Source organism: Diceros bicornis, chromosome 19 (assembly GCF_020826845.1).
Source record: "Diceros bicornis minor isolate mBicDic1 chromosome 19, mDicBic1.mat.cur, whole genome shotgun sequence".
Classification (NCBI taxonomy): Eukaryota; Metazoa; Chordata; class Mammalia; order Perissodactyla; family Rhinocerotidae; genus Diceros; species Diceros bicornis.
Window position 1 is genome coordinate 35,209,361 of NC_080758.1, and position 9,920 is coordinate 35,219,280.

A 9,920-nucleotide genomic window follows, 5' to 3' on the forward strand; every position below is an offset into this window, starting at 1 on the left:
CTCAGTCAACTAAACCCAGTGCAGAAGAGAACTTAATAAAGGAAAGGAAATCCTACCAGGACCTGCTCCAAGGCATTTTAGGGTTTTAAACCTAATGCTTGGCCTCCTTATGCCTTTGGGTTAACCATATGTAAACAATTGCTACTTTTCACACCAGCAGCACGTTACCTTTCAGAGGTGGACTGATTCCGTGGCCATAAAGTTTATAAGTCCACTGGCTAAGTTTATGAAGTGCTCAGGCATCCTTTGGAAATGAAAGGTGCTGTGTGGTGGCAAGGGCTCTAGAGTGAGAAGGTAAGGAAACACAGCCAAGGAATCTAACTCTCATTAGCCCAATACATTGCTTTTGCAACGAAATTAGACACATTCTAAGAGAAATAAGACTGACCCACAGCACTGAAATGCCCTTGAGCTGTTAAAGCATCGAGTCATTATATGCTCTGCCTCTGCGGGCTATTAAGCATGGGGAAGCCTAAAGAAAGGCTGGATGGAGTAAAAATAAATCACATGTGGCTATAATGGGTCTTGTCCCCGCTATAAACTTCAAGCAACCCTTCATTGGATGGTTCTTCCCCTGAGGTTAGTGGGAGCACTATCGAGACTTGGAGAGGAATTTGAATCAAATTACTTCAGTCTTCAGCATTTTCATCAGAAGTTTAACTTTCTCCTAGGGCCACTAATTCGGCATCTTCTCCAGAAGTAGGTGAGACTTCCCTTCCTTAGTCATATATCTTACCTGAAACTTCTGTTCTCTGTAAAGATGAATCAGACACGATTCCTTTTCAAGGTACAGCAGTTAGTTTTGCTGTATCACAAACCATCCCAAACTTAGTGGCTCAAACTAACAGTCTTTTCTTTTCTCATCATAGTGTAAGTCAACACTTTGGGCTGGGCTTAACTAGGACTGCTTGGCTCTGTTCCATAAGGTGTTGGTGGAGTTCACCCAGTTGCTTGTGGTCAGTTGGTGGCTGATGGCCTTATTCACATGCCTGGTGGTGAATAGCTGGCTCCAAGGTCAATGGATGTCACTGGGCCTTGTGTCCCTCGTCCTCCAGCAGGCTAGCTGGGACTCATTCACATGGTGGTAGTCAGAGTTCCTAAGAATAGCAAGAGAGGAAAAGCCCCAGTGCTCAAGCATTTGTCAAGCCTCTGCTTATATCAGGTTTTCTAATGTCCCACTGGCCAACACCTGTCACAGGTCTAAATCCAGTTTTAAAAATAGAGAAATAAACTCTCCACTCCTTGATGGGAGAAGGTGCAAAGCCTCATTGCAGAAAAGGCATGGACAGAGGAAGAGAAAGAATTTGTGGTGAGTTTTGCGATTGACCATATAAGGTGAAAAATGAAAAGAAAGTTGAATGTGTTCCTACCATAAATGCATTCAGATCCAAAGAAAGTGCTGGAAGATAATACCTGTGTGAAACATAGATGCCATATTTATTTTGGTACACAATTGTCATCATTGGATTCTTTCAGCTTATGCGTGGAGAGGTTTTTGAGTCTTTTACTGTATGATTTTTTTTCTTTAAGATTTCCCTCTCGTAGTATGTGCAGTTTGATGAAGCATAGATATTTCCAGACAAAGAGGTTCCTTATTCTCCCTTACACACACCACACACACACACCACACCACACACACACACACACACACACGAAAAATAAAGAAAAGAAGATTAAAGAAAGGAAAACAATTCCAACTAGATTTTTTTTCTCCTTTTTTTCTTCCTTTCATTATTCTTTAGACTTGCCCATAAAGCAAAAAGAAGCACGTGGTGAACCTGTTCACACTTTGTCACTTTTAGTGAAAAATTTCACACATTTATTTCTATATAGTGATGGCATTCAGGACATGCTACCCCAAAAATATTACACCTTGGCATACTGAATATTTTAAGCTGAAGGAGTTTGAAAAAAACAGAAGCAGGAAGGTCACTCTGACCTTCCCTCTGCACTTCTCCCCTGAAACTGGTCGTAAAACCCTCATGTGTGAGGTGCCTTCCCTATACCTAGAGGAAAGAACATCCTTATGCCCGAAGACAAAGGGATGCTAAGAAGAATCTTAATAAACAGGCCTTGCTGCGTCTCCCCAGTTTACTACAGTACCTCAGACTCCTTAACCTGTCATATTTCTAAAGGACTGCCCACTCTTCATCAAGCCTGGCATGAAAACACGCAGGTCTGTTTCTTTGGGTCTTCATTTCCTGTTGAAGGCTCCTGTGTCACTTAAAACTTACACTAAATAGGGGCCGGCCGGGTGGCGCAAGTGGTTAAGTGCGCGCGCTCCGCTGCGGCGGCCCGGGGTTTGCTGGTTCGGATCCCGGGCGCGCACCGAAGTACTGCTTGGTAAGCCATGCTATGGCGGCGTCCCATATAAAGTGGAGGAAGATGGGCATGGATGTTAGCCCAGGGCCGTCTTCCTCAGCAAAAAAAAGAGGAGGATTGGCGGATGTTAGCTTAGGGCTGATCTCCTCACAAAAAAAAAAAAAAAAAAAAAAAAAAAAAAAAAACTTACACTAAATAAATTTGTATGCTAGTATCCTGTTAATCTGCCTTTGTCAATTTAATTCTCAGACCCAATTGGAGCCCCTAAGACGATCGAGGAAAACTTTTTCCTCTCCTATACTGTAAAGTAAAAAGACCATTATTCCAACTCTGCCGCTTACCAGCTGTGCGGCTATGGCAAGTTACTTACACAACTGGTGTCTCAGTTTCTTCATCAGCAGAATGAAAGTAATAAAATATCCCTTGCAAAATTTGTAATAAGAACAAGAAGAGTTATTGTTTTTAAAGTATGTCGAATGGTGACTGAAATATAACTAAGGTAAAACTGATGCTGAACCAAGTGGGCTCGCCTCCTGGTGAGTTAAATAAGACTCTACACCAGCGGAAGTGTCTCACAAAGTAAAGTGTATTTGCAGCAAATAGGAGGCCATGAGGAATCATTTCCAAAGTCATGGCGTCCCGAACAAAGGAAAGCAGGAACTTTTATTTGGTTGGGGAATGAATATTCAAAAGAGAGAGGCAGGTATTTGCTTGCACAGGCTCAGGTGGAGAACATGCCTCCACGTAATGAGGCCTAAGCTCCTCCTGGAGAGGTCTTTACATTAAAAATAAGGCAAAGGTCATGGTCATAGTTCTTGTGGTGAGGCTTGGCCAGTTTCAGGATGGCTGCTGGTTACGTCTCCTTAACATAGGAAAGGGAAAGAAACAACTTGGAAAAACAGTTAATTGCTTCCAAACCCACCTTTGAGTTTCTCCAGGCCCCTAGTAGGTGACAAAGCCACTGTTACATAAGATCTGTTAAATAAAAGCAAAAAAATTTTGTGTTTATTATGACCATGTCAACCCAAGGCTGAAGAGGTGGTCAAGACATTATCCTAATTGTAGAGCAAATTCAGTTTCATTTATGAAGATAATTTAGGTAGACCCTACCACCATGAGCCTATTCTTAGTTTGCTGCTGTTAATGTGGGGCAATGTTGTTAAGATGTAACAGCAATAATAATGTCAGCTCCACAGTCTTGCAGAATGTCCTGCCTCTAAAACACTTTTCCACATATTTTATTTGATCCTTGCAGTGGACTATGCAGAGATTTACATCAGTGGTATTTGAGGGCTATTTCAAAATATTGGCCTTAGTGCAGAAGGAACGGAAGAGAAAGCAGAGGGAAAGGAAAGGAAAGAATTAATTCCTCGTCTTTTGGGGACATAATAGCCATGCTCCTTGGAAAACTGCCAGCATTTTTGCTGGCAGTTTAAAGTCAGAAACTTCACTTACGAAAATCAGGAGGAAGCCACAATAATCGGAAACAATCACACTTCAGATAAAATTCATGAATTATGATATAACCACTGTAAAAAGAAGGAAATTACCAGAAATTCTTCATGACCATAAAAAAGTCCACGTTGAGAGTAGCTACATTTTATTTACATTAGCAAAAAAAAGATGACACCCTTGATAATTTTGAATTGGTATGTTCTAGTGGGGGACTTGGAGTATCTGATGTATTTCTGCAGTTTACATTAGGATGCTTTCTGCTGCAAATAACAGAAAGCCCAAGTACAAAGGAGCTTAAATAACAGAAAGTTCTTTTTATCACATATCAAAAACTCTGTAGGAAAGTATTTGTTAGCTTTCCTGGAACTTTGGCTCTTTCCCCAATTTTCAAGATGGTTGTAGTAACTTTAAGCCTCGCATCCTCACAGGAGAACTTCCACATGCAGGAAGGGAAAAAGACCTGCTCTTCACACATCTCATTCTTCTTGACAGAACAATCTCTCCCTGAGCCACCAGATTTCCCGACTGATGTCTCATTGACCAAGAGTGGATGACATGTCCACGCCATAGCTGCAAGGGAGGCTGGGACAGCAAGTTTCCACTATCTTTGGCTTTTACTGGTGTAGAAGTAAGGGGGACAGGTACCAGGGTCCTGTTTGTTGGGAAATCTATTTTAATCCCAAACATGTATATGTGAGTTTTCTCATTTCTCTGCCATCCCCAATTACACCCACATTCACAAACAATGCACACTATGTGTAATATTTTATATTATGAAGAACGACTATGCCTGAATTGGCACAAAGATAAGTGGATCTATCCATGCTTAGTGAAGCCCTCAAAAGTGGTGGGTAATATAACCAAAGCTTTCTGCCTACGGCCCATGGCTTAGCTGTATATGCCACCACCTTAATGAAATAGCTTCAGTTCTTGTCTTTGCACGTGAATATTTTGATCCATGCTCTTATCTTTCTACTCAATTGAGAATTGCAACTGGCAATATTTCATATTACTATCTTTTAAAACTGAACATTAAATCAAACCCTTTTTATACTTTTCAAATGCAATATGGTGTACTGCTATGATTTTTAAAGCAGTATTTGTGGTGCCCTAGGATTCTGTTGAGGTCAAGTGGATGGGGTGGGGCTGAAGGTTTCCCAAACTCGGGCACATCCACTTAGATAGCTCAGTCTTTGTCATCTCTTTGATTTGGGGCTAAGAGTTCTGCTTAAAAATTTATTTGTAAAGTGAATTTTACAGCTAATTAAAATTCCTTAGTGGAAAGATTTTAGGATTTGGAGTCAGACAGAACTCGGTTTGAAACTTAATACTGCCATTTGTTAACATGCTATGCAATTATGGGCAATTAGGTTCCTTCCCCCTGTAATGGTATTTTAATGATACTGAACCCGTGAATTTTGAGAGATAAGATAGTTCACAAATCACCTGAGCTCCCTAAGTACACATTAGGTGCCCAGGAACTATCAATATCTTTTCTTATTCACATTTTCATGTTTTAATCACAGCATAGCACCCCATTAATTTAGTATTCCATAGTTTTCTTAGCCAAGGTAGATTGTTTCAAATACTTTGTTAAAATAGCCATCATTCATGTAGAAGATATTTGCTTTACTGTAATGTTCCCATGGAATAAATTCTAGGAAATGAGTTTATGGATACAAGGATATAAACATCTGTTTGCTACTCAAGAAATTTTGCCAGATTTTATTTTTTTAATAGAATTATAATGATTTATACAGCTACTAGCAATATATCATTGTACCAGGTTTAAAAAACCATGCCAATTTTGGATATTTCTTTTATAATTTTGGCAAATATATCAGGTGTAAAATAATATCAAGGAGTTGTTAAATTTGTAATGGCTTTATTACTAGGAAGGATACACATTTTTCTTTATGTTTAAGAATGACTTTATTGTTTCTAGAAAAATGAGGCAATGGTTATTATAAAAATGGAAGCAATTAATAAACTTATAAAGAAGAAATTAATAAACCATTCCAAATCCCACCATTGAGATATATTCCATTTCAAAAGTAAGTAAATATTATTCCAGAAATCTCATCTCTCTCTCTCTTTCTCTGTCATATCTTGATATAAAATGTTGATTGAAGATAGATAAAAATATATAGAGAGAGATTGTACAAATTAATCTCATAACCACCTTTTATAATTAAAAGTATGACTTTTGCTGAATGGAATGAAGAGGATAAAAATAAAATGAAACAATAATTTCCAGTTTTATTTATAATTTAGAAAAGATATTTTTCACCATTGGTGTAAAATTAAATCAAAATACTATAAGAACCATTATTATTATTTTTAAATCTACATATTTTACTACACATTTTTGTCTTTATATATTATTTTGTTTTAAAGTTTGAAAATACCCCTGTACCTATACTGAGATTTGGATATTAACATGTTAATTTATTACCTCAGATCACTTTTTTAAAGAAGTAAAAAATAACACAAATATATGTTAAGACCAGCTTTTGAATCATTTTCCTTTCCTTCCTCTCTCTCTTATTAGAGGAAACTGTTATTTTGAAATGAGTGTTGTTGTTATTTCCATGCAAATGTTTGTAATTTTACTGTAAGGCCATAAACAATGCACCATTGTTTCGTGTTTGTAGTAGACACTGTCATGCCCCTGCCAGACCCCTTTCACCTCTGGTGCACTCAAACGCCAGCTGCAGTGGGTTTTGGCTACTAACGGCTCTCAGCTGTCCTATTCTCTGAAGGATTGTCCTGGGCTAAATGGAACATGTTCCACTGGGAGGATGCCTCCCACAGGTCAGCACATAGCCAGGGACTGGCAAGTGTGCCTGGGGTGGGGGTGGGGAGGCAAGTCAACAAGGTCAGCCGCCTTGTCTCAAGGTGAGACCAGTGCGCTGGTTCAATTCATTCTCCAGAACTCCTTTTGGGATCAGGCTAAGATGAGACTCCAGCCAAGACCACAACCTTGCTCTACTCTTTCCCTGCACTCCCCTGCTTCCCTTCCTACCGTTCTTCTGAGAGCCATCCTCCCGTAAATGACGTATACTAAAATCCCTGTCTCAGGTTCTGCTTTGAGAGAGTCTCTGCCAAGAGGATGGGATGTCTAACTTTACATGCATTAAATAAGTTGTATCTTACTCATTGAACTTGTTATTTGGCACCTTGATTTCTTAACATGATTTTTTTAAAAGATTTATCACTACTGACACTTGAGACTTTTGTCTGTATCTTTTAACTGTTATTGATTATTCTATTTTAAATGAGTTTATTCCTCCAGTCCCCTTCTAAGGGACTGATCAATGTTTGTTCTTTTTTTTTTTGATATTGCAAACACTGAACAGTCCTATATGTGTTCCTTTGCATATGGGTTAACATCGCTCCGTGGCTGATGCCCAAGATTAGAATTGCTGGGTCATTGGGTAGGTGGATCTTCAACTATCTTAGATATTGCCAAGTTACCCTATAAAGTGAGGATATCAGATAGCACTCCAGCCAGCTGTTAATTTGCATTCTTGTTTTGCAGCATCCTTCCCAACACTTGATGTTATCAAATTTATTATTATTACTTTTATCATTAATTTTTAAAGGAACTGAATTGGTAGATTATTGTTTTGCTCTGTATTTCTCTAATTACCAGTAAGATTGTGTTTCTTTTAATATATGAATTAGCAATTTCTGTTGGTAACTGAGCTGGCTAGCTTCTATTTCCCTGCTGGATCTATTCCCCATCATTTTCTACCCTGTTGTCTACATGAGAGGCTGACTTTACTGAGAATGATCTGGAAGGACATATTTTCCTGTTTCGTTTGGCCTATGGGAGCAGTGTGAAGAGATGAAGAGAGGGAGTAGGGATGTTTATTTTGGCTCCCTCTCTATGCAATTGATCATCTGGCTGCATCTCTTTAGTGAAAGTTGTCGTTCCTGTCAAGCATTCTTCTTCACGAAACTAACCCCCCACCCATCCACCCACCCACACACACATCTTTCTTGACTTTCTTGACAAATAGAATGTGGCAGAAATGATGGTGTCCAATTTCTAAGCCTAAACTTCAAGACACTTCCATACAGGCAAGATGGTATAGAGAAATGAAGTGGGGAAGCAGCAGGGATAGTGGAGAAAAAAAATCCCCGAGGGCCTCAGATGAAGCACCAAAGTGGGCAGTCTTCGAAAGCTCCCCAGGAAAGACTACAAGTATTGAGAATCTCTGGCAAAGCTCCTCCTATTCTCTACACCATCAAAGAAGGCATTCCTGAGAATGCTGAAGCTGATGAAGATAGCCACCTCTCTCCTGCCTTCCAAATATTATGCCAGTTCCGCTTGCGACAACCCTTAACCTGGAAACAGACAACTAAGAGCATCCTGGGGAAGGTAGTTCCCAGAAGCTCTTCTGAAATTGGCAGGTGATATTTGACAAGGAGAAGTTTGGTTTTATTAGATTTTATGTTTATCTTAAAAAGGTCATCTTTGAAATTGAGAGTTTAGACTATCAGAGGTCAGCAAACTTTTCCTGTCCTGGGCCTAAAAATGAATATATTGGGATTTGAGGGCCATGGTTTCAGTGACAACTCCTCCTCTACCTCCCTCCTCATTCTTTTCAATAACTCTTTAAAAATGCAAAACCCGTTCTTTGTTCTCAGGCTGTATAAAATCAGGCTGCAGGCCTTTGACCCAGGTCATAATTTTTCAATCCCTAATCTATACCTGATGTCATTGCTGATACATTTAGATCAACTCTGCATGATTTTTGTTGTTCTTCTTTTTCTTTCTACTTAGAAAATCTCATTTTTTCATCTTTACTGATTCCAAATGGATCACATTTTACTACACTGTACCTTCAATTGGTTTGAAAGTTGTGCATTCTATTTCTATTATTTTGGTTATTGCCTTAAATTCTTTTTTAAAATTGATATATAATTCACATATCATAAAATTTACTGTTTAAAAGTGCATAATTCACTGGTTTTGAGTATATCTGCAAGGCTGTACAATTATTGCACCTATTTAATCTAGAACACTTTCATCACCCCTAAAAGAAACTTTGCATCCACCAGCAGTGACTCCCCATCCCTCTCCTTGTAGCCCCTGGCAACCACTAGTCCCCTTTCTGTCTCTACGGATTTGCCTGTTCTGGACACTTCATATAAATAGAATCATGCAATTTATAGTTTTTCTGGTCTGGTTTACTATAATGTTTTCAAGGTTCATCCATGTTGTAGCATATAACAGTGCTTTATTCCTTTTTATATCTGAATGATATTCCATTGCAAGAATATACTATATTATCCATTCATTAGTTGATGGTCTTTTGGGTTGTTTCCGTCTTTTGGCTATTGTGAATAATGCTGCTGTGAAGCTTGGTGTACAAGTTTTTGTGTGAACATATGTTTTCAGTTCTCTAGTATAAACACCTAGGAGTGAAATTGCTGGGTTATGTGGTTTAACTTTTTGAGGAACTGCCAAATTATTTTCCATAGCTGCCCCATATGACATTCCCATCAGTAATGAATAAGGTTCCCAATTTCTCCACAACTTCACTAACACTTATTATCTATGTTTTTAATTATAGTCATCCTACAGGTTGTGAAGTGGTATCCTATTGTGGTTTTGAATTTCATTGCCCTAATGACTAATGATGTTGAGCATCTTTTCATGTGTTTATTGGCCATTTGTATATCTTCTTTGGAGAAATGTGAGTTCAAATCCCTTGCCCACTTTTTAATTGTGCTATTTGTCTTTTTATTGTTGAGTTGTATGTGTTCTTTATATATTTTGAATCCTACATCCTTATCAAATACATGATTTCCAAATATTTTCTCCCATTCTGTGGATTATTTCACTTTCTTGATAGTGTTTTTTTTTTTGACACTCAAAAGTTTTTAATTTTGATGAAGTCCAATTTATCTCTTTTTTTCTTTGGTTGTGCTGTAGTTTGAATGTGTGTGTGTCCCCTCCCACCTAGTAAATTCATGTGTTGAAATCCTAATTCTCAGAGATGATGATTTTTAGGAAGTGGGGCCTTTGGGGGGTATTTAAGTCCTGAGGATGGAGCCCTCATAAATGGAATCTGTGCCTTATAAAAGAGACCCCACAGAGATCCCTAGCCCTTTTTGCCATATAAGGACAC